At 35.2% G+C, this 26,404-nt stretch overlaps 1 protein-coding gene and 1 pseudogene across 2 annotated transcripts in view; one reads left to right on the top strand and one right to left on the bottom strand.

The window, feature by feature from the left end:
- The window catches only part of CFAP299 (cilia and flagella associated protein 299), a 456,940-nt gene that overhangs the window by 284,972 nt on the left and 145,564 nt on the right, over positions 1–26,404 (bottom strand). The window lies entirely within an intron of this gene.
- On the top strand, positions 15,937–16,549 carry LOC141516063 (putative monooxygenase p33MONOX pseudogene; annotated as a pseudogene).

Genomic DNA, 26,404 nt, shown 5'->3' with positions numbered 1-26,404 from the left:
CTGGGTAAGTCTGGGGTGTGGTTCATTCCATCTTATGAACCTGAAGCACCCATTGTGTCCTCCTTTAAATTTTCATTTCTTTTTCATCAGCAACTCTTCTGGGCTCCTTCTGACCCATCTTTGTGGACACAGGAATTCCAATGGCCCTTTGCTTTCCAATCCATCTCTTCAACTCTCTCTCTCTAACTTAGGCCATTTGGCCACCTTGCTTCTCATGGCCTCCTTCTGCTGGGGTGTTTTCAGTAGGATTTTTTCCCATACCCAGTCTCAAATTGTTTTCTATTTTTGGCAGAGGACCAGACTGACATTCAGCAGCACGATTTCCATTCACTTTGGCAAATTGGATCACTTTGAACTTGAATTCAGTACTGGACAAAAATCTTTTCTGAGTCATTTCTGGGGAGCATGTGGCAAAACATCACTTAATATACTGATAACAAATGCAAAGCAATGAGCTAAAAAACCACAAGTGCAAAAAAGTGAGAAATTCAAGTAAAAACATCTACCATCACTGTATAAGATGTTCCCAGTTTTTAGACCTTAATTTTTTTTAAAGTGCATCTTATATATGGGGAAATATGGTAGCACACTGTAGGCATATAGGCACTTAATTCTTATTCTCTCCCTTAATCAATGGAATCAGAGGTCTGAACAATAGCAACAAAAACATTTTTGCTTAATGAAAAGAAGGGGAGTTAGCAAATAAATAAATCCTCACCTTTCCCCCCCTTACTTTATTAAATCATAGGAGAAAAGGGCAAAAGTTGCAAAGAGAAAAATTTAGTTTTGAAACTAAAAAACCCCAATTCCTTAATAATTTGAACTATTCAAGGAGATAATGAATTTATCATAAATGAAGATTTTCAAGTGAAGGTTGGAGGAGGATGTTGAATATATTATTCATATATAGATTGGAATAGATGGTCTCTCAGGTTCCTTCAATTATGATATTTGGTGATTCTGTTATTAAGTTACAATATATAGTATATAAAGATTATAAATTCACAAATTCAATTTTAACATTGAACTAATTATGACAAAGTATTTTTTTTTAAAAGGATAAGCAGAAGGAGGAGGATGAAAGAAGTGTTCTCTCTACTTTTGTTTTTGTTGATCATTAATATCCAGTGACTTCCACACTTCAACATCTGTGTTTCATCAGGGTGGGTTCTCACACACAAAAAGTGCATGAACCACCTCTCCCTCCCCACCCCTGACTTAACTAGATGATCTCAAGGTGTGGGTGAAAAGTTCATCACCTGGTAGCCAGTTTTCAGTTATCAACCCCTACAAATTTTAGTGAGGTTAGTCCTCAGATTAGACTTAAATTTCATCACAAGGCCCACACACAAAGCCTTTCCAAATAGTTTATACCTGCTAGAGCTTGGAGTCTGCTCTTATAACATTTGAAATACTTCTACTCTATGATGAAAAATTCCACCAGGATGATAGTGAAAAAGAAGAAAAAAAGTCATATACAAAAAGTCAGGGAGGAAAATCTTGCTTGATAGGATGTGCAGATGGTTGATACATAAAACTAAGAAAGCAAGGAATAGAACATAAATATAAGCTTGGAAGAATACTGTAAAATAGGGGCAGGGAGTTTTTTCCCCATTCTATATAACATTAAAAAAATTAAATCAATTTTTATTTTCATAAAGAATCACTTTTTCTCCTTCCCCACTCCACTGAAAGAAAATACAAAAAAATCCTATTATAAACATGTATAAACAAGCAAAACAAATTTCCATATCAACTATGTCCAGAAAAATGTATCAGTTTGCACCCATCACCTTTTGGAGGACTAGGCATTTATATAAGATCCTATTGTGTATTAAGCACAGTGCTAAGTGCTTATCTCATTTGATTCTAAAAACAATTCTTTGAGGTAAGTTCTATTATTAATCCCCATTTTACAAATGAAGAAACTGAGGCAAACAGAGGTGAAGTGACTTGCCCAGAGTCACATGGATATAATGTATCTATAAGAGGTCATATTAGAACTCAAGTCTTCCTGACTACAGGTCCGGGTTCTGTTCTGCTGTACCATCGCTCAGTTGTCTCTATCAGGTGGTAACAACATGCTTTATTATGAATTTTATAGAAGTTTGGTTACTTATTGCATTGATCAAAATTCCTAAATCCCTCAAAATTGCTTTTATAATATTGTTTTTATTATATAAAATGCCCAGGTTCTGTTCACATTGCATTAGTTCATAAAAGTCTTCCCAGGTTTATCTGAGACCATCCACTTAATTTCTTATAGCACAATAAAATTACTTATATTTCACAACTTGTTTAACCATTCCTGAATTTCCTTTGCCAACACAAAAAGTTATTATAAATATGGTTGTTATGTGGCCCTTTTACCCATTTAAAAATATTTTTGTGATATAGACAAATGCCACAACTCTATGGACAAATAGGTTAAAGGGTATGCAAAGCAATAACTTTTAGGGCATACTTCCAAATTGTCTTCCAGAATCATTGAGACAATTCGGAGTTCCAACAACATTGTTTCCCCCCCCACAGATCCCTCAGCATTTATCATTTTTCCTTTTCTTAATTATCCTTATCAAAAATGATGATTCTGAAATAGAACCTCAGAGTTGTTTTAATTTCTTTTCTCTAATTTTTCAGGATTTATACATTTCTTCACATGGAAATCAATAGGTTGTGTTTCATCCTCTGAAAACTACTTATTGATATCAAATGGTCAGATATCAATTAGGGAATAATTATTTTCCTTCCAAATTTGACTCAGTTCCCTTCATATCTCAGAAATGAGACCTTTTTTCAGGGAAACTTGATTACAAAGATTTCTTTCCCACAATTGTCTGTTACTTATCTAATTTTAGCTGCTTTAGTTTTTGTGTAAAAACTTTATTTTATGTAATAAAAACTGTCCATTTTATTTCCTGTATTCCTCTCTATCTCTTTTGGTCTTGAGTTCTTTTCCTTTTTGCATATTTGACAATAATTTCTTCCTTGTTTTTCTTATTTATTTTTCATGTTGCCCTTTTATATCTAAATCTTATAATCATTGGAGCTTATCTTGGCATTTGATAAAAATCTTGATCAAAACAGAGAGCTTCACAATTTTCCCAACAATTTTTGTCATATAGTAAGTTGGAATTGTTGGTTGTATCAAATATTGGCTATTGTGCTCATCTGTATCTATCTATTGTCTACCATATCTGTCTCAGGCTCAACCTCTCTCTTTTCAAATTGTTTTGATGATTTCTGCTTTGTATTATAGATTATAGTATAATAATAATAATATAAAATATAGTATAATAATAAACTATAATATCTTATAGTTTAAGACCTGGTACTACTAGATTCATCCTCTGACTTTTAAAAATTGCTTTTTACTTTTTCTAGCTCTATAAAAAAGTCCTATGGTAATTTATTTAGTCACTATTGTTATTTTAAATTATAATGTCTTGGTTAAATCTTAAGCAACTAATATTTCTCAAATTATTTATATCCATCTTTATTTTTGAAAAGAGAATCTGGCAAATGTGTTCATATGATTCATGTGTGTGTGTGTCTTGGCAGGTATATACACACATTTATACTTATATGTGTATATATTATAAATCTATTTAATATAAACACATATATAAACATATATTACATATAATTTAAATGGAATATTCCTTTCTGTATCTTTCTGAGGGTTATAATAATTTATTTGTATTTATTTTATATTTTTCAACTTTGCTAATTTGGTTAATTATTTCCATTGGTTTTTTAGTTGACTGTAGGATTCTTTAAGCAAACCATAATGTCATCTGTGAGAGTGATAATTTTCTTTCCTCTCTGCCTGTGCTTTGACCCTCAATTTCATTTTCTTGTCATATCTAGAATTAATATTTCAAATACAATATGCTAATAGTGATAATGGGCATCTTTGCTATGTTCCGAATTATTGGAAAGGTCTCTTCTTTAATCTCAGTATATAATATGATACTTAAAATCACATTACATAAAGAAAGGTCCATTTATTTCCATTTTCTTGAATTTTTCAAAACAAAAATGAATATGGCATTCTATCAAAAGGTTTTTCTTCTTCTATTGATATGATCATATGATTTTTGCTCATCTTATTACTATTGTTAATTTTAGCTTTATAATTTTCCTAATATTGAACCAACTGTGAATTCCTGATATAAAACCAGTTTGGTCAGAGAGTAAGAATTTATGGTATGTTGTTGCTGCAAGCTTCTTGGTAATTTTTTGGTTAAAGTTTTCCTGTCAATATTTGTTAGACATATTGATAGTTATCTTTGCTTTGAATTTTCTTGGTTTAGGGATCAAGACTACACTGGTATCATGACAGGTTGCCTTCTTTTCCTACTTTTTTTCAGTTTGTATATTTTTGAATGCATTATTTATAAATCAATAAATTAACATTTCAAATGTATTTTCTTTTAGATCTTTGGTGGAATTAGCTTTTAAATTTATCTGATATTGCTTTTTTTCCTTTGGGAGTTCACACTGGTTCAATTTTTTTTTCTAAGATAGGGTTTTTTGTGGTCTATACTTTTGTGAAAATTCACATAATTCGAGGGGTGGAGCCAAGATGGCGACAAGAAGGGATCCAGTCTAAGGAGCTCTCTGATAAAATTCATCAGCTAAGGACTCTAACTAAACTCTCGAGAGACAGAACCCACAAAGGGACCCAGTGAGGCAGTTCTCCTACTCAAGGTAACCTGGAAAAGAACAGAAAGGCTCTGCTCCCAGGGGTCAGAGGGGCAGCCTGCCAGAGGGGTGGCCCAGAAGAGCGAAAGAACTTCAGCCTCCCAGAGGCAGCTCCAGGGTGCTGGGAGTCTCAGCTCACAGCAGCGGGGGAGTCTCCTGAGCTGCACCCTGGGGAGCACTGGGCACAAAGTGGGGGAACAGCGGGGGACCTCTGCCAGAGTGAGCACATGGAGCCCAGCCCTCAGGGCACACAGCCAGCAGCATGGTCTTTCCCCAGCCCTGATCCAGGAAACAGAAGCAGGCGGAGCCAGTAAGCAGGAGCCCCCAGGGCATGAGCCCATTGAGCTGAGGGAGGGGAGTGAAGAGAGAGTGTGAGCTCTGTCCTCTGCCTCTGGAACAGGACTCTGGGGCTCTGACCACATTCAGATCCTGATCCCAGTCTAGGCCCCCCCATAGAACAGCAACCCCCCCCCCCCCACCTCAGCCCTGTGGCAGAGGGAGGTGCTTATGGTCATTCACAGACCAGGAGGGAGGATAGAGCCTCACACACAGAGACCCTTGTGGGAGTGTCCCAAAAGCTCAGGAAGCATCCCCAAATCAGTCCCAGGCTGGGAAAATGAGCAAGCGAAGAAACAAAAGTAAGAATATTGAGAAATATTTTGCAAATGAGCCCAAGAAGGATCAAAATACTCAGTCTGAAGATGAGGAAGCACAAACTCCTGCATCTAAAGACTCCAAGAAAAACAAGAATTGGCCTCAGGCTATGACAGAGCTCAAAAAAGACTTTGAAAATCAAATGAGGGAGTTGGAAGAAAAATTGGGAAAAGAAAGGAGAGAGATGCAGGAAAAACATGAAAATGAAGTCAGCAGTTTAGTCAAGGAAATCCAAAAAAATGCTGAAGAAAATAGCATACTAAAAACCAGCTTAGGTCAAATGTATAAAACAGTTCAAAAAGTTATTGAGGAGAAGAATGCTTTAAAAAGCAAAATTGGCCAGGTGGAAAAAGAGATAAGAAAACTCTCTGAGGAGAACAAATCCTTCAGACAAAGAATAGAATTCAGGGAGATTGATGAATTTAACAGAAATCAGGAATCAATACTTCAAAACAAAAAAAATGAAAAATTAGAAGAAAATGTGAAATATCTCATTGAAAAAACAACTGATATGGAAAACAGACTTAGGGAAGATAATTTAAAAATTATTGGAATACCTGAAAGTCATGATCAGGAAAAGAGCCTTGACATCATTTTCAAAGAATTACTACAGGAAAATTGCCCTGATATTCTAGAAGCAGAGGGCAAAATAGAAATGGAGAGAATCCACCAATCCCCCAGAGAAAGAGATCCCAAAAACTAACCCCTGGGAATATTATAGCCAAGTTCCAGAACTCCCAAGTCAAAGAGAAAATATTACAAGCAGCCAGAAGGACACAGTTCAGATATCGTGGAGTTGCAGTCAGGATCACACAGGACTTAGCAGCAGCTACATTGGAAGCTCCTAGGGCTTGTAATACAATATACCGGAAGGCAAAAGAGCTTAGAATGCAGCCAAGAATGAACTACCCTGCAAGGCTGAATGTCCTCTTCCAGGGAAAAAGACAGACTTTCAATGAACCAGGGGAATTTCAAATGTTCCTTTTGGAATGGCCAGAGCTGAACAGAAGGTTTGATCTTCAGATACAGGACTCAGGTGAAGCATGGAGATTGGAGGAGAGGGGGGAAGTATGAGGGACTTAATGAGGATGAACTGCATGTATTCCTGCATAGAAAAATGACACTGATAATACTCATATGAACCTTCTCAGTTAATAGAGCAGGTAGAGAGAGCTTTTATAGTTGAAGCACAGGAGAAAGCTGAATTTGAAGATAAAATATGGTGTAAAAATGGAATCAATAGAAAAAAAAGGGAAATGGAATGGGAGAAAGAAAAAGGAAAGGGGGAGTAGTCCAAGATATTTCACATAAGATTTTTTTATTACAATGAGCTATTGCAATGATATGGAAGTGGGGAGGCAAGGGGGAATGAGTAAACCTTTGCTCCCACCAGAGATGGCTAGGAGATGAAACAGCAAATATACTCAATGGGGCATAGACATCTGGAGTAAGAAGGAGGGGGGAGCAGGGGGAAGGGGTGGGGATGTGAATAAAGGAGGAGAGGATGGACCATTGGGGTATAGTGGCCAGATATAACACATTTTCTTTCTTACTTCTTGCAAGGGGCTGGGATTGGAAGGCTTGCCCAGGACCACAGGGACAGGTGGATTCTGGGCCTAAGGGGTGGTATGGGGGCTCAGGGCTTCTTGGCCTCAGGACCAGGGATCTGTCTGCTGCACCACTCAGCAACCCTACAGCAGAGTCAGAGTGAAAGGAGAGAGAAAATAGAGTACATGGTAGTGAAGAAATAAGAAAGGAGGGAGTTGCGATCAGCCATGGCAATGGTGGAAAAATATGGAAATAACTTTTGTGATGGACTTATCATAAATAATGAGATCCACCCATGACAGAGTTGTTGGTGTTGGAACAAAGACTCAAGCACATTTTTTGTTATTATTATTGGGGGGGGGGGTGCAGGGCAAGTGGGGCTGGATAGCCTGCCTGGGGCCACATAGTGGGGTGATCTTTGGGTGTCTGGGGCCGGATTTGGACCCAGGTGCTCCTGGCCCAAGGGCCAATGCTCTGTCTACCACCCAGCCACCCATACTATTATTACTATTTTATTTTATTTTGGGTCTTTTTTTTTCTTTCTTTTTTTTGGTTTTTGCAGGGCCGTGGGGATCGGGTGGCTTGCATGTCATACGGCTGGGTGATTGTTGGGTTTACGAGGCTGGATATGGACTCGGGTGCTCGTGGCTCCAGGGCTGGTGCTTCGTCCATTGCACCACCTGGACATACCTACAATTATTACTATTTTTTTTTATTTTAATTTTTTTCTCTCCCCTTTACTTTTTTCACCCAAGCAAGTCTATCTATATTCATGGGGGAGGAGGGGTATTTTGTTTACTTGTAAACAAGAATATTTTATTAATGTAAAAAACATACAAAATGAGAATAAAAAATAAATTAAAAGAAAAAAACAACAACAAAAAAGAAAATTCACATAATTCACTTAAGTTAGTTTTATTGGTTTATATTTGGGAAAAATCATTAATATTTTCATTTGCTTCTTAATTGTTATAGAATTCATTTTTTAAAATTCTTGATATTGGTAATATGATTTTCTTCATTTTAAAAATTAAGTTGGCTAATGGCTCACCAATTTTTTTTACACCAGCATCTAGTTTTATTTATTAACTCAATGGTTTTGTTTGGATTTCAATTTTATTAATCATTCTTTTGATTTCCAGAATTTCTACTTTGGTGTTTAACTTTGATCACTCAGTTTGACTCTAGATGTCCTTTATGTTGAGTTTTTTGCTATCTTCTTCTATTGTTGATCATTCCTTGCCACACTCCAACAACGGATTACTTCTATCATATATCATGACCTTCATTCCTATTCAACATGTTGAATAGAGTTGGAGAAAGTCACAAAACTATACTGATTAGTCCCTCTGTAAATTTATATTTTAGAATCTCAAATTGTTTATAATTAGAGCAAGGTATTCCTTGAACATTGCTCCAATAGAGTGAAGAATATAATCAGTTTAAGAGTGATAGCCCTGAAAAGAACTGAGGGGGTAGAGGAAAGTCATGATGGGAATGAAGGACAAGGTTAGAGGCATAAGGGAAAGATGATATAATAAAAAGTTATGATCACACAAAAGAATTTCAGAGTTCATTGCCCAAAGAGCAATAGAACTATTCATACCCTCTGATCTAACAATGCCACTATTGGATCTGTATCCCAAAGAGATCTCAAAAAGGGGGAAAAGAACCACATGTATAAGAATATTCATAGTAGTTCTTTTTGTGATGGCAAAGAGTTGGAAATTGGCTAGTGGGGTTACCCATCAATTGGTGAATGGCTGAACAAGTTGTGGTATATTAACATAATGTAATAATATTACTCAACAAGAAACAGTGATCAGGCAGATTTCAGAAAAATCTGGAAAAACTTAGAGGAACTGATGCTGAAGGAAGTGAATAAAACCAGGAGAACAATGCACATCTTAACAGCAATTCTAAAAGACATGTGAAGGAAAATGCTATCCACATACAGAGAAAGAACTATGGAATCTGAATATAGATCAAAGAATACAATTTTTACCTTTAAAATTTTTTTTTGCATTTTGTTTTTGTGGTTTTTCCCATTTTGTCCTGATTCTTCTTTTACAGTATAATTAATATAGAATTATGTGCAACATGATTGTATAACCTATTACTTGCTATCCTAAAAAAAACTTTACAAAAATGAATGTTGAAAATTTTCTTTACATATATTGGAAAAATAAATAATAAGTAAATTAAAAAAATAAACTTTGAGGTCTAGTCTCCAGGGAAACTGTTATCAATGAATATTTGACCTTCACAGCAGAAATAATTGGTAGACCAGATGAAACTTTATTCGTGGTGACAAATCTCAGAAAAAGAAACAAAAAAAGAAGATGGCTGATTGGGAATGCAAATACACAATGTGGGGAGGATCAATAACATTAAAAGTAAGAATCAAGTTTCCTAGTTGATAAACAAGGAAATGGAATACTTGTGAATAAAAGTAAAATGATATGACCGTATCTTTGTATATATGAAGTAGACTGGAGGAATAGATCATGTGAACTGATTAAATTAAGGACATGGGAATTTGGAGCATGAGAAGAAAAATCATTCTGTATCTTGAAGTCTGCTAATATGAGGACAGGAATTGGTAGAAAAAGACCAAGCAAGGCACTGAACTAATTGAGGAAATAAATTGGATGACAAGGAGAAGTAAATTTTGATAGAATGAATCTCAAATAAGGAGAGATTTCTGAGTAGGGTGTGTGGAGAGAGATTCTAGTTGAACTAATATAAAGTAAGTTTTTTGAGTAGGTACTATTATTAACATTCCTGTTTGTAAATGAGAAATCTGAGAGTAATCAGTTAGATAACTTGTTCAGGGTCACACAGCTAGTATGTATATGAGTCAGGATTCAACATTAACAACTCTGACTCTTGATTCACCTAGTAGTTGAAAAGGAAGATAAAATTTTCAAATTTTGCCAGAAGCATCCTAATTGGACCTCTTGGCTGAGGAGAAATCTAGTTCAATTGAGAGCAACAGACAGCTCACCACCATACTGGAATTTCTTTACCCATTGAAACCCATAATCCCAAATAAAAAGTTGTCAAAATAACAATTGGAATGGTTTTGTCCTATGAATGATCCTTATTGATTAGGAGGGTAAAGTTCTTTGATTTGTGGTCATTTCTATGATCATCTAAATTTTTGGCTTACTTCTCCTCAATTGGAAAGAAAATATAATTGATTTAAAGAAAATAGTTTGTTTTAAATGTCAGGTGAAATTTTTTTTATTTTTTTGGAAAGATTTTATTTGTTTTGAGTTTTACAATTTTTCTCCTAATCTTTCTTCCCTCCCCCCATTCCCCACAGAAGGTAGTCAGTCTTTACATTGTTTCCATGGTATGCACTGATCTAAGTTAAATGTGATGAGAGAGAAATCATATCCTTAAGGAAGAAAAATAAAGTATAAGAGATAGCAAAATTACATAATGAAATAACAATTTTTTCCTAAGTTAAAGGTAATATGGTCTTTGTTTAAATTCCACAATTCTTTCCTCTGGATACAGATGGTTTTCTCCATCACAGATAGCCCAAAATTGTCCCTGATTGTTGCACTGATGGAATAAGCAAGTCCATCAAGGTTGATCATCACCCCCATGTTGCTGTTAGTGTGTACAATGCTTTTCTGGTTCTTCTCATCTCACTCAGCATCAGTTCATGCAGATTTTCTCTTTGACTTGGCTTCCCTGAATTCCCATCCCTCCTGGTTTCTTTTCTTTTTATTGTATTTCTTTTTATTTACACATTACTAAAATATTCTTGTTTAAGAGTAAACATAATACCACCTCCCTCACAAAAAGATAAAACCTCATGAGAAATAAAGTGGAAGAAAGAAAAAAATATGTTTCAGTCTATGTTCTGATACCATCAGCTCTGTCTCGAGTGGATCACATTCTTTATCATAAGTCCATCATAGAAGTTACTTCCATATATTTCCACAGTTGCTGTTGCTGATTGTAATTCCCTCCATCCATTCCTCCCCACTACCATCTATTATATTTTCTCTTTCCTTGCACTTTGTCCCTCTTCAAAAATGTGCTGTGGGGCACCCAAGTGGCACAGGGGACAGTCCCACCCCAGAGACCTAGCAACCACCTGACTCTGTGGTCCCGCACAGGCCACCCAATCCAAGCACCTTGCAAAAAGGAAAAAAAATGTGCTATATCTGACTATGCTCTCCTAAGATCTATTCTCCCCTTTATTATTCACATCCTCCCCTTCCCCCTGTCCCGCTTCTCTCCTTTTTCCTCTAGATGTCTATCCCCTAATGAGTGTGTATGCTGTTTCCTCTCTGGGCCATTTCTGATGAGAATGAAGGTCCTCCTCACTTTCCTCCCTTCCAGATCCATTGCAAAAAGCTACATGAAATATCTTTTATATGAAATATCTTAGCCTCTTCTACTTCTCTTTTCTCTTACTCCCAGCATATTTCCTGTTCATTTTTACAATATATTATATTGTATATATATATATATTATATCTTCAAATTCATTTCTCTCCTGTGCTTCATCTATAAAAACTCCTTCTACCTGCTCTATAGAATGAGAAGGTTCATATGAGTATTATCAGTATCATCTTTCCATGCAGGAATAGAAGCAGTTCATCATCATTAAGTCCCTCATAATTTAGCTCTCTCCTCCACTCTTTCTGCTTCACCTGAGTCCTGTACTTGAAGGTCAAACTTTCTGTTCAGCTCTGGTCATTTCAACAGGGGCATTTGCAAGTCCCCTGTTTCCTTGAAAGTTCATCTTTTCCCCTGGAAGAGGATGTTCAGTTTTGCTGGGTAGTTGATTCTCAGTTGCATTCCAAGCTCTTTTGCCTTCTGGAATATTATATTCCAAGCCCTATGAGTCCTTAATGTAGTTGCTGCTAAGTCCTGTGTGATCCTGACTGCAGCTCCACAATATTTGAATTGTGTCCCTCTGGCTGCTTGTAATATTTTCTTTTTGACTTGGGAGTTCTGGAACTTCGCTATAATATTTCTGGAAGTTATCTTTTAGGGGGTCTCTTTGAGTAGGTGATCAGTGGATTCTCTCAATTTCTATTTTACTCTCTGCATCTAGGATATCAGGGCAATTTTCCTGTAGGAATTCTTTAAAGATGAGGTCAAGGCTCTTTTCCTGATCATGACTTTCAGGTATCCCAATAATTTTAAAATTATCTTTCCTGAATCTATTTTCCAGATTAGTTGTTTTTTCAATGAGATATTTCACATTTTCTTCTAATTTTTAATTAGTTTGGTGTTTTACTACTGTGTCTTGATTTCTTACAAAGCCTCATTTGCTCCATTCTACATCTGAAGGATTTGTTTTCCTCAGATAGCTTTCTTATCTCCTTTTCCATCTGGCCAATTCTGCTCTTTAAAACATTCTTCTCCTCAATAACTTTTTGAATTGTTTTATCCATTTGACCTAAGTTGGTTTTTTAGCATGTTTTCTTCAGCATTTTTTTGGATCCTCTTGATTAAGCTGCTGACTTCATTTTCATGTTTTTCCTGTATCTCTCTCATTTCTTTTCCCAATTTTTCTTCTATCTCCCTTACTTGATTTTCAAAATCTTTTTTGAACTCTGTCATAGCCTGAGCCCAACTTCTATATTTCTTGGTATCTTTAGATGCAGAAGCTTGTACTTCCTCATCTTCAGAGTGAATATTTTGATCCTCCATGGAACTATAGACAAAGTAATTGTCAATGGTCCGGTTCCTTTTGTTGTTGTTGTTTACTCATTTGCCCACCTGTACCTGGTTTTGGGGTGCTTTTGAGTATTATTGGGACACCCTTACAAGGTCCCCAGTGTGTGAGGCTCTGATTGCCCTCCTGGTCTGTGAATGACCACAAGTGTATCCCCCTGTCATGGGGTTGTGTGTGGGGGGGTGTCCCTGTTCTATGGGTGGGCCTAGACTGTGTTCAGGGTCTGAATGAGGTCATAGCCCCAGAGTCCAGTTCCAGGGACGGAGGATAGACCTTGGAAGTCTCCCTCCACTCCTTTACCTTCAGCTGCCTGAGCACTCAGGGCACAGCTGCCTGGAGGTTCCTGCTGGGCAACTTATCAGGCCTGCTTCCATTTCCTGGATATGGGCTGCCTTGGCAGCACTGAGTGAAGTGACGGAGTGGGCTTTGCAGAGTGCTGTGACCACACTGAGGGTCTGGGCTCTGCGTGCGCTGGCAGAGGTCTCCCTGCTGATCTTCCAAGTTGTGCTTGCTGCTCTCTGGAGTGCAGGTCAGGAAACTGCTTATGCTGCTGGGAGCCAGCGCTTCCAGGAACCCTGGAGCTGTTCCTGGGGGGCTGAAGCTCCTTCCCTCCAGAGTGGTGCTGCTCCTCCAGTCCTGTGGAATAGAACTTCCCATTATTTTCCAGGTTACCTTGGGCTGGAGAATTGCCTTACTGGATCTCTCTGTGGGTTCAAAAATTTAATTAGAGTCTTCATTTTAAGGTTTTTGAAATATTTTGGAGAGAGTACCTAAGGGAGGCTCTTCTGCCACCATATTGGCTCAGGTGCAGTTTTGATAAGGAATGACATTTAATCAAAAATTGCTATTCAAGTATTTAAGGATTTAAGAGAAATATCTAAACTCTGGAGGTGTCATCACTATGATCTGTGATCAAGACTGAGAATCATAATTTGCCTTAACTAAAATAACCCAACAACACTTCCTAATCATGGACAATGATTCAACAAGACCAAACTTCTTAGTACATTGCCAATATAATTACTTTTTATGGTTTTCATTGACTCAAACTACAAGTAACAATTTATGCTCCTGGGGCATCAAAGAATCTTCAGCTCTATCAAATTCAATTATTTTGGAATGATTTGTTCAAAATAATTTAAGTAACTTATTATAACAAGCTAAGTCAAATTATAATTCTTATTGAAGGGTCTGAGCCCCTTCTATTTTATTTTTTTCCTGGAGAGGAATCACAAGAAATATAGTTTTAATATTGCTTATTCTAAGACTTAACAGAAAGAATACCTCATTCTAAAATTTAATGAAATGCAATATGTATAGACAAGAGGTAGAGAAAGAGAGGAAACAAGGCTATGCATGTCAGCTAAACTTGTTGAATTTAAGTTAAATTATGGCAGTAGACTGTGATTTATAGCTTTTTAAAAAAAAGTACTACTGACTGTTTAAATGTAAAACCATATAATTAGTTAGATCTATATTTAAAAAATATAGCTTTCCCTGAGAAAGGAAATTCAATTAAATGCAACATTTGTAGATTTCTTTTTAGTTTCCACAATAAAAACTGGAACCTTACTAGTGATGCTTTTCCTAGGATTTTCCTAGGAGTGGTGTTCATTCTTTCTCTTAATGTAAATTGTAACACTTCAATTTATTATTTCTATTTTACCAAAATGTCTCCTTTTGATAGAAACATCTCTGAAAATACTACAGTTCTTATATAATTAAAATCCATATGATGTCTGGGCTGTATTACCAAGCAAGAAAAAAAAAATTCAGAAGCAGAGATTTTCCTTTCCATTTGATTGAGACATTTTAATAAAAGAATCTTAGAATGGAACCCTGATTGCCCACACCTGTTCATTCTAATAAATGTTAACATCTAATTAAATTCTTCCACAGATAAACACAGCACACACCCACAAACCCAGAGTAAAAAGCAGAAAGCCCTAAGAGACACTACTTAAAACACAACATTGTCCTCTTTTGTATTTGTCTGAGTAACCATTGACAGCTTCAATTACCTTGTTACTATTATGCAAATTAGATTCCAGGCAAAAGTCATGCACCTGGGCATAGCTCTGAATTTAATATTTCTAATGAATCCTCAAAACCTATTCTACAGAAAAGCTCTGGGAACTGCTCAGCTCATATGACAATAGATCAGTTGAAAAGCTTTTCTTAGATAATAGTTTCAAAGAATTTAATCCTGCCTAGAAGGCTAGAAGCTTAGACCTAGTTGCATGGGAAGTGAACATAACAAAAGTACTTTAAATTATTGAAATGTTTGTTTAGTAATAGAATTCTGTACCCAATTACTTTCAAGTAATGAGAAATTGAAATGGTTTTAGCCATTTCTAAAGAGCTTTCAGTTCAAGGGTCTTTGGTATTTCTTAGCTTCTACCCATAAAAACCTAAATCAGAAATGTGGCCTCCAGCTTCCTGGCTTTGTCTCTGCACTCAGGAACCATATGTGAAACTCCTAATGGATATGCCTAATTTTATCAAGAATTTAGCTAATGAATAACTCGTCTATTATTATAGATGGAAATGATAAAAATTGAATTTTTCTGATTTTATATGTTACAATGGTGAATTCAAAGAGGGAATGCATTCTTTCCTTCCCCCCCTCCCTTTTTAACTTGTTTTTTGATTTACATACTTTAAGGAAGAGAAATATGTTGTAAAGCTTCTTCACAGGAAGTTTTGAGGCTTCCACAAATGGTGCTGACAAGTGTCCTAAAAATATGAATTCTTTATCTCTTGCTTTTCTGCTTTTAGGTGGAGTCAAGGATAGCCATGACCTTGTGAGCTTTGAAATTTTGGAATAGTGAGTACCACTGAAGTGGGTACTGAAGACCATGCTAGGATTTGTCAGAGATATATGATGTGAAAATTGAGCACTTCTTCCCATGTATTGAGATGAGAGATAGGAAAGTGTGGCTCCTCATTCTCCTCTCTTATTTCTCCTTCTTTTGTTACCCCATTCTGAGACCCCATCCCCTGGGTAGAGAGGAAGTTTCCCAACTTCTGTTTCTGCTCTATCTTTCCGTTAAATATTATTTTTATATCTTAATTTGTGTTGATTTGTCAAATGAAACTTTTAATTACTAGCGAATATCAATGATATAGATACTAATGGCAATTGATATTGAGGAAAACACCTAAATACCTATAGCCTGGTGGTGTTCTTTTATTTATTTATTTATTCACATTACCACAATAGTCTTATTGTAAAAATAAACAATTCAGAATAATAAAGTGAGAAAAACAGACACAAGAGAGCATCCAGCGTTTTGAGCAACAGGCAGGGTTGAGAGACGCAGGGTACACTCCTCATAAAGGCCTCACCACAGAAGAAACCAAGTACCACCATGTGGCGGAGGCAGTCCATAAATTGAAGTTTCAAAGTGGAGATATGACAAAAGAAGATAGACTGACTGCTTCAGCCCAGTCCACTCCAAGTAGTACACCCCATTCTCCTCCCAAGCAAAAACCCAGAGGTTGGTTTTCTCATGGATCTTCTACTCCCTTACCTGGCCTAGACATTAGCAGCATGGATGCTGGGAATGGAGACAGAGACAAACCCTCATCTGAAAAATGGAGCCTTTTTGGATCAAGAACCCTTCAGAAATCTGACTCAGGTTTCAGTGTCCAGTCCTTCAGAGGTAGTCAGAAGCCATCACCAATGGAACTTATTCGAGTTCAGGCTACTAAAATTGCAGACAACCCAGTAGCCTTCAAGCCACCTAAAATGGATCTTCCAGGGATGGAGGAAAGAAACAATCTCCCCGGACCCATAACCTCAAACCAAGAGACATGAATGTGTTGACACCTATAGGGTTCTAAATCTCCCTTTTCATATGAGCAATATTGTTTTCCCTGGTGATCCTCTGTTATGTAGAGAGAGTATCTTACACTTTTCTTTCTTTCCATTCACCTTGCACTTGACATAGGAAAGATGTCATCAATTTACATTTCTAATGAGGATGATATTTCTGGGGAGTTGTTGATTGTTTCTTTAAATTTGTAACAACGCTTAAATCTTTCTAATGCAGGAAGATGTATTCTGTAATGTCCCAAAGTTGGTTTAAATAACTTCTCAGAGTACAGTTGACTACAGCCAATTACTGAACTATAGAACTAAATTAATTGTAGGGGGCAAGGGAAATAAAACATAATAGACTTTGTTCTGCATATTTATGCAAGAAAAAAAATAAAAATAAAAATCATTCTAGTATAGACTCAGCAACGTAAGTCTAGTTCTCAGGAACCCACCTAACTAGATATGGAAAGATTCTTCACCAGTAGGCTGGCCACTTAGTAAAGGATTTCTAGATTACAGCAACTTGTAAAACTACAAAATGGAAAAGTCTTATGTAAAGATTTTCCATGCTACTTTCCAGCACTTTCTATGTAGCAGGTACTTTGCTGAATACTGAAAATTCAAATACAAGCAGAAGGAAATATTCATGACATGAAAAAGCTTACATTCTAATAAAGCAAGACAACACAGAAAAGAAAGCTGAAAAGAGGAATAAGAAATGAAGATCACCATGTGGGAGCAGATCAGAGAAAGTCCAGAGTGCAGTCTGGAGAAAAATGAAGACATAACTGCCTTGGATGCTCTTTTTAAATGGAGATTCTGGGAGGAATCATTCAATCAGAGGGAAAGGCTCAGGTTCAGAGGACATTTTCCAAAGCTTCAATTTCCAGAATAAAGAAACTTCTATGTCCTGGTATAGAAAGTCTAGAGTTCAGACTAGAGCAAAATCATAAATCTTATAGACTGTCATACATTTTAAATAAATTACAAATTTAACATAAACTAATGAATAATATTAAATAAAGTTGATATAAATCCAATTGATAAATATACCATAAAAGAAAGTAAATTGTATTTAGAAATTAAAACCAAAGAAAGACTTTGCAACTAAACAAAAGATTGCTTACAAATTCTCCTCAGAGAGCAAATAGAACAATTGATAAAAATGACTTCTGTCATATATCCAAAGCCAATAACAACAACAAACCATGCTTTTCATGAATATTTGGTCCTCCAGAATTGTGGTGTCCATGAAAAGTATTTGCAAAACGATGACAATGGAAATGAATGCTTCCTATTATACACCAACAACTGTTGCAGAAAAAGATGGATCAGTTAGGACAAAAACTCATCTGTAAAATCTTACATCAAAGAACTGTAGCAGATTACGAGCAGTGCTGTTGATCTCTCATAAAAAAGAGAAGCAATGGAAGATAAAAGCTGAAGCAAAAGCCAACTAGGCAAAGTCAACCCAAGGACACTTAATGATGAAACAAAAGAGAACAAACAGATGAAAGATGGAAAATATCTGCAAGGATTATTGAAATAAGCTCTTTTCTTGATTAAGGAAAATACTACACTTGAACTCTTAACAATTCAGCAGTAAATCTGATTATAGAATTGGTGGTTGTGTTGTTGTTCAGTCTTTTCAGTTCTGTCTGACTCTTGATTCTAAAGAGCAAAACCCAGGGTGATAGATAAGAGTGATGAAGAAACAAATTCAAGATTGAGCTCAAGAAAAAAATTTCCAACTATTGGACCACTTGTGTTGGTTCTGAAAAAAAGTGACTTCTTTCTCTTTGGAAAGAGAAACTGGTGGGGCAGCTAGATGTTACAATGGATAGAGTACCAGCCCTATGGTCAAGAAGACCTGAGTTCAAATCCAGCCTCAAACACTTAATACTTAGCTGTATGACCTTAGGCAAATCATTTATTCCCATTGCCTTGCAAAAACCAGGGAGAGAGAGACAGAGAGAGAGAGAGAGAGAGAGAGAGAGAGAGAGAGAGAGAGAGACCCTTCTCAGGAATTGGTTGTACTAGAGGGCCACTCAAGGTTCTTGGAGTTGGAAAGGGATTCTCTGATTTTTTAGTTGAAAATTCATAATCTTGCATTTGACATGTAATAAACAAATAGAGAAAATCAATTCCAATATTTGAAAAAATTAAGTTAAAAAATAATTATGATTTGGTGAAAGAAACTGTGTAAATCAGTTAATTGAAATATATTACTGCTTGCTAACATTATGGAAATATCTCTAGTTATCCTTCTATAATGATAGCAACATTGCTGTCCTGGTATATAAGTCAATATATGCATCAAATTTAATACTTGAAGTTAACAACATGTTGAATATATTGATTATTGAGCTAATATGCAAAGCAAACTTTAACTCATACATGTTTTATTCACATTATATGACTAAAAGTTTAAGAATTGGTCAATTGATTCTGGGTTTAGAGACTTCAAATTCATAGACACATGATGAGTCAAAAATGGTATTTTCCAATATTTATCAGAACATTTGCCCAGTGCTGTAAAAGATAATTGCAACAAAGGTATTCACAGTGTAGCTACAAAGTCATTGGCCCTTTGGATGACAACTAATCAACCTTGTTTCAATGACTCATTAGAATATTTGTTATGTTCTTTCCATCTCCCTCTTATAATTTGTGAAACTGATATTCATTATCAGATTTTAATATATTATGACATATTCTGGGGGGTTTAAGAAGGAAAGTGGCATGATTAGCAATCATGAAAACATTCTTTTGTATAAGAAGGAAATTTACATCAAAAATTTTTATTAAAATTTTTTAAATGATTCGCCATTTAATCTACCAATAATTTGAACCAGAAGGTGCTAATAAAATCTAGTTTCTAAAAAAATTAAATGGAATCTTTGTGAAACTGTTCTGTAGTTTTTAACTAATATAACTGACATATATGTGTATATGTGCTGTGTATATTATTCATCTAACTTTGTATAAACTTATTTTTTGTCTGTCTAGATTGATTTACATTTTTTTAAATACAATTGAAAGTTAAGATTATAAATATCAATTTCACACACTTTATGCTTGAAAATGGCACAGTAGCAATGAAACACAATACAGTTTGGTAATTCCAGTCAAAGAATTCTGAAATTTTGCACCTTTAACTACACAATCCCCTTTCTTCTCTCACCCAATTATTTTGCAGTGATTCCCAGTGTCAGTTAGATAGTGAAGTGGATAGAGCACCAGCCCTGGAGTCAGGAGGACCTGAATTCAAATTCAGACATTTCACGTTTTCTAGCCGTGACCTTGGGCAAGTCACTAAACTGATGATTTTCTTCAAGAATGTAGGACAAACATCATTACATCATGATACTGTGGAAATAGTGCTAGATTTGAACTTAGAGGATCTATTTGAAATCTATGCTCTGTTGATTACTACCTATGGAAAAATTACTACCATGGAGAAATCACTTGAGTTCTATGGGCTTGAGTCAGTCCACAAGAAAAGAGTAAATTCTTATTTGAAATATATGATCTTGAGTTCTAAAAGCATATTAATTTTGTAATTTGATATGCCCAGAGAACATATCACCTTTTATTTCCTAACATATATCCTCAAACAGCTTTCTCTTCAAAAATTAATCTAAGGTTAGTTATCTCCTACAAGACTTGCCCAATAAATTTTAGTTTCACTCTCTAGTCAATCAAATATTTTGTTCTCCAGACTTTTGATAACTTAGACCTATGTCTATCTTTGTCACTTATAAGCTCTCAAGAAGCATTTTTAAAAGATATAGGTAGGGATGTGGTAGAACCATTTCCAGAGCACTGGCAAGAGCAAATTGTTAAACTTTTAGTGTAGGAATTTACACTTTGGTAATTAGCAAAGGCTGTAAAACAGGCTTGATTTTTTTTTTTTGTTTTAGAAATTAACCTAGGTTTGAGGAAATGGTAGAGAAAATGTTAATAATACAGCTTAAACTTAAAACTGCGTCCTGTTTTCAGAGAATTGTGTCTGCTTTGTAATTAGAGAATTCATGATGACATGTGTAACCTTGGCCTTCACCACTGGGACTTTGTTCATTTGGTCACTGGAAGCTGAGGGGGTTATGGAGAAATTATTGTCTCCCTCCTCAACCTTGGAAAGCTGTTGGTACTTCCGATCTGGAATGACCCGCTTTTTCCAAAGAACCTTACTGCACATGTCAGATGAAGGTGGAGTCATCGGTGTGGGATCCTCCAGGACATCATCATAACTGAATGCCACTCGCTGCATTCCAATTGGCAAAGTCATCTTGCCTAGAAGCCCACCTGTACTGTGCTCAATAACAGGCACATCTGACTCTCTGGATGATGCCATGAAAGACTGTGATCCAGATGTTTCTCTAGATAGATATCCAGAATCCTGATTCCCTGTCACCAAATAAATCAATAAAGCACATTTTCGTATGCTGAAAAACACAGGTGAAAGTCTATGGAAGTTATGTAGTTAGGACAAAGATGTCAAAAGGGAACATTCTGCAGCTAGTGATGACACTAGCAAAAGTCCCAAGCAGCTCTCATGCAGAGGTTCTACAGACGGTGAGGAGGGGGTGGGACGGGGGAGGGATGGGGAGAGCCCATCTGCAGCCCGGGGCTCCGGACAGGAGGCTGGCACTAACAAGGCTCCAGGGCCCCGAAGCACAGGGTGAAGCGAGGGCATGATGCAAGTGGCTCTGGGACCCGCGCGGGACTGGGCCGGCAGGAGCACGGCGAGCCGATTTTTATTTTTTTTTTCCAGTTTGGTAAAACCTGCTAAAGTTCAAACCCTGTTATAGCATTCAAGGTCCCATCAAGGTTACCTTGATGACATGATGAACCATTAGAGTAGGACTAGGGAATATGTATTTTAAAATTATAAACATTTTAGGGAAGTGCATAAATGTACATGTTACAGATTTGAAACTCATTTTAAAATAGAACATGTTAACCCAGGGACTGTGAATTTAATTGTAAATATTTTTATTGCATTTCCATGAAATTGGTTTCTTGTATAATCCCAATCAAATACTTTATTTGCTATATTGTTTTGAAAAGAAGTTTATGGATTTTTCTAGATTGCCAAAGGATTAAGAACCACTGATGTAAAGAAAAAAATACTAGTCTAGGAATAAGTTTCTTTTCTGTTCATATAAAATTCAATTACAGCTTTTTCTCCCAGTGTATTATTTAATTTAGAGTGTAGATTGGAGGTTGAAAGGACCTTACAAGACAGCTGGTCCAACTCCTTCACCTTACAGATGATGAAACTTAATTCCAGGAAGTTTTAGGGATTTACCCAATGTTACACATATAGTGAGTGTCATTTTTATTAGGTTAATCCTCATCTGAAGTCCCTAACTGATTTAATGGGCCTTGCAAAAATAAGTCTTCCATAAGATCCAAAAGACAAGGGAACTCAGCAACCAAGAAAAATTGGCCATTGTCCCTTTGGATGATAACTCATCAACCTTTGTTTCAATGACTCATTAGAATGTTCATTATACTCTTTCCATCTCCTGGTTCCTGGGTGGTAAAATCCTGACTGCTTTTCTCTGCTTAGTTAGTGGAGGAATCATCCTTTAGTCTTTCTTCTCCTAGAGTGGGTTCTCATCCTTACTCCTGCTGCCATTCTCCTCTCACATTGCCCTTATTAAAGTAGAGTTCAACAGATTTTCTAGTGAGTCTTCTTGTTTGGAAGCCAGGCTGCCAGAGGACATGTAGGGTCCCATTTTTGCATCCAATCATTCAAGGTTCCCCTTTATCTAGACTGCCCTTGACCTTCTTCATTCATAAGATCAACTACAACATCATGTTTTTACAGCATCTTTTTGATATGATTCTGCTGGCTACTCCAAATATCCAGGAATGACTCAGATCAATCTGGTGGTACAAGATTGAAATGAAAACAAAATGAGACATTTGTAGATCATGTAACAAAATTACATTTACTTAACAATAATGTAGTCTGAAGCTTCTGGTGCATAAGAAAATAAATGATGGGAGTTGAGGGTACATTGATAGAAGAGAAAATAAATCTTGAATTAAGATCACAAGAATGAGTGCTGGTACTCTGAAGAGAACAATGGGGGGTTGAATGCCTGGAGTTTAGGGGTCTTTTCCTTTTGTTTTCAGAGAAAGTTAGATAGTTGGGGGAACTATGATGGAGAAAGCTATTAGAGAACCATGTTTTAGATGGGGATTCAAGTCATGCTGTAGAGATGACTATTCCCATAGACAAGAGTCTTTTACCTAGTAAGTCTCATGCTGAAAAATGATTTAATTATTCTTCTTTGTGATATTTCTGAAACTGGTGAAATGCTTTCATTCTCCTACCTTCACTCCCATTTTTCACTGCTGCCTGCAAATGGGATATACTTTCTAATTGTTGAGTATTTTTTTGCAGAAATATTTTAAAATATCTCTTAAACCTCTATCATTTAATGACAAAAATAGCATGAGGTCAGTAGTGGTGAGGAGGAGAAAGAAAGTTAAGAAAATGATGTAGATAAGCCATAAAGAAGAGAAAAATATATATATACCTCCCTCTTTTCTTTGCAGAGGCAGGGAATTATGAGTGCAGAGATTCAAATGATGTATTAGTTTTGTTAAATTTACTCTCTTTAAAAATTTATTTTATGCTACAAGCAAAGAACTTTTTTCTCATTAATTAAGAAATTAACTCTGAGTCCCAATTCTAAATTATTAAAATACTTTCTATTAATTTATATAATTTATTTTCTTATTAGATACAGGACTAAAGAATATGAAGAAGCTGGACCTTTCCCTACAAAATAAGTATTGATCCTTCGGAAATTTAATCACTTTTTTCAAGTTAATTTAATAGACATTCCAATTTTGAACTCCTGGTGTTGCTTTTTTTATTGATTTTTTTGGAGATAAGATTTAGGAAATCAGTTATAAAAATATAAATAGTTACAAATAATAATATATTTATTTGCATTTATATAAAGCACCTTTCAAATATTAAATTTTATTTTCACAATAACCCTGTGAAGTAGTTATTATTATTATTATTATTATTATTATTATTATTATTATTATTATTGTTGGCAAATTGGCAAATTGGCAAATTATTGGCAAACCTGCCTAAGTTCACACAATTTATGTCAGTGACTGAGTTTGAATTCTTGTCTTCTTGATTTCAGGCTTAATATTCTCTATCCATTGAATCATCTAGATGCACAAAACTATGAAGGTGATTTTTTGTTATTTAACAATATTTTATCTAGTAACCAAAGAGTGCTATACATCTAAGCCCTTATTTCTTAAAATGTTTTTCATTGATGCTTTTGATATATGTTTATTTTTCCCCACATCTATTATAATAATGGCAATCAACCTAAATATCATACAGTATGTGATGTGGTAGGTTGGAATGTCAGTCTTCCAAAATGACTTCATAAACATCGATTTGAAATTTTAAGTTCATTAAATGTATCTTTTCATGCCCCTTTGTCTTTAAAAATTGTAGTCAAGTGAAATCATTAGTTTTACTTGAATTAGTACGAAAAAGACAAATATTAAATTGCTATTGTTTTCTGCTCTTGTGGACATTCTGGTCAATAGAAGTGACTTAGAGATTTCTATGAGGAATATCAGCATTCACTGCTTTTATTCATAGTTTTTATTCATCTCAATTACCTCAAAACTAAATTTCTTTATATAATTGAGAAATGAGACATTTCTCAGAGAAACTTGCTATAAAATTTCCTCGACAGTTTCCTCTTCTTCTACTTTTGACTGCATTGGTTTTGTTTGTGTAATTTTTTTTTAATTTCAAGTATTTAAATGTATCCATTTTACCTCTCATGATGCTATCTCTTCTTTTGGACATAAACTTTTATTTCTATACTTGACATGTAATTTTTATGTTCCAATAATTTGCTTATGATATTATCTTTTATGTCTAAATCATGTACCCATTTTGAACTTATCTTGGCAGACAGTGTAAGATGTTGATCTGTCTAGTTTTTCCAGCACATTTTGTTGAATAGAATAGCTGGGATCTTTGGATTTATCATCACTAGATTATTTTCCATTTACTTCTGTATAGTGTTCCTAAATCTATTTTCTGTTTCTTATCCAGCATCAGATTTTTTTTGGGTACCATTTTGTAATATAGGTTGAGATCTGGTATTGCTAGACCACTTATTTTATTTTGTAAAAATTTACTTCCTTTGATATTTTTGATCTTTTGTTCTTCCAGATGAATTTTGTTATTTTAAAAAATTCTATAATTCCATAGTAGATTGATTGGTAAGCCACTGAATAAATAAATTAATTTGGGTAGTATCATTTTTATTCAATTGACTCAACTTGCCCATGAGCAATTATCATTTCTCCTATTGTTTAAATCTGTCTCTATTTGGGTGAAGAGTTCTGCATGTGATCATATAGTTCCTGTGTGTGTGTCTTGGCAAGTAGATTCCTAAGTGTTTTATAATATCTGAAGTGAATTTCAATATTATTTCTCACATCTCTTTGTGTTAGGTTTTGTTGATATAGAAATATTGTTGACTTATGTGGGTTTACATTATATTCTATAACTTTACTAAAGTTGACAGTGTTTTGACTAATTTTTAACTGACTGATTTCCTAGAGTTCTCAAAATATGTCATTATATCATCTGAAAAAATGTTTTAATTTCCTCATTGACTATTCTTATTCCTTCAATTTCTTTTTTCTTGTTTTAATGCTATAGCTAATGTTTATAGTAAAATAATGAAGAATAAGAGTGATGATGGACAGCCTTACTTCACCCTTGATCTTGGTGGGAAGGTTTCTAATTTATAATCATAACAGATAATGATTGCTTGTGGCTTTAGATAGAGACTACTTATCAGTTTAAGAAAGGCTCTATTTATTTGCATAATTTCTAATATTTTAATAGGAATGATTACTTTATTTTTCAAATGATTCAAATTATCTATGGAGATAATCATATTTTTGTTTTTGCTACTGACAGGTCAATTATGCCCATAGCTTTTCATTCCCAGGATAGCAACTCCCCACCCTTTCCTGATCAGTATATGATCTTCTTGATATATTCATGGAAGTTTCTTGATTATTTTGCCTCAATATTCTCTAGGAAATAAGTTTCTAATTTTCTTTCTCTATTTTTGTTCTCCCTAGATTCAGTATAAAAATTTATTTATATATATGATATATTTTCTGTCAGTTTAATCCTGTATGATTGCTAGATAACATATATGTATATATATACATATCACACAGATATATAATATAAAGAAATATACTTATAAATGTATATACACATTATAATGTTATAATATATAAAATATAAATACATATTACTCAATCAAACACATAAATATATATTTATTGCAAAAAAGAGACAATTCAATGTTTTATGGAAAAGTAAAACATAAATGAAAGCCTTAAAAGACATTGTGGATGAGATAGTAGAAGGCATTGTGGACACAGAAACAAAGACCCTCTGGCATATTAAGAGAATCTCTTCTACATGTATGATGGATAGACATGATATGGTCATTGGGATAAAATCATGAGGATAAATGCTCAATCTAAACTAGGTTTATGTCACTGAAAGAAGGAACCAAACTTTGAACCAAGAAGGTTAGTTCAAGAGACAGAGGAGCCTGAGGAAATAGTTGATTAACTACATTTGTCTTCCCTCTGTGTTCTGAAGAGTTTGGCACTTAGCAAAAAGTTTCTCCTACTAAGGATAAGAGTGCTTGCTATGAGACTGAAGTGAACAAGTGAGATTATTCCTTAAAGGGAAAAAAAGATGAAAATCCCCCCAAGCCCCATGATCTCCATAGAGAATATTTTGGCTTCTCCATGATTAGGGGCTGCTACTTTCCCAAGAGTTGTAAAAATATTAACTTGTCTTTGACCTATCCCTTTGATCTTATGCCCTTCTCCTCTGGTCTTGCCTCTTCA

Source organism: Macrotis lagotis, chromosome 3 (genome assembly GCF_037893015.1).
Source record: "Macrotis lagotis isolate mMagLag1 chromosome 3, bilby.v1.9.chrom.fasta, whole genome shotgun sequence".
Lineage (NCBI taxonomy): Eukaryota > Metazoa > Chordata > Mammalia > Peramelemorphia > Peramelidae > Macrotis > Macrotis lagotis.
Note: the sequence above shows the minus strand (reverse complement) of the source record. Positions and strands in the feature narration are given on the sequence as shown.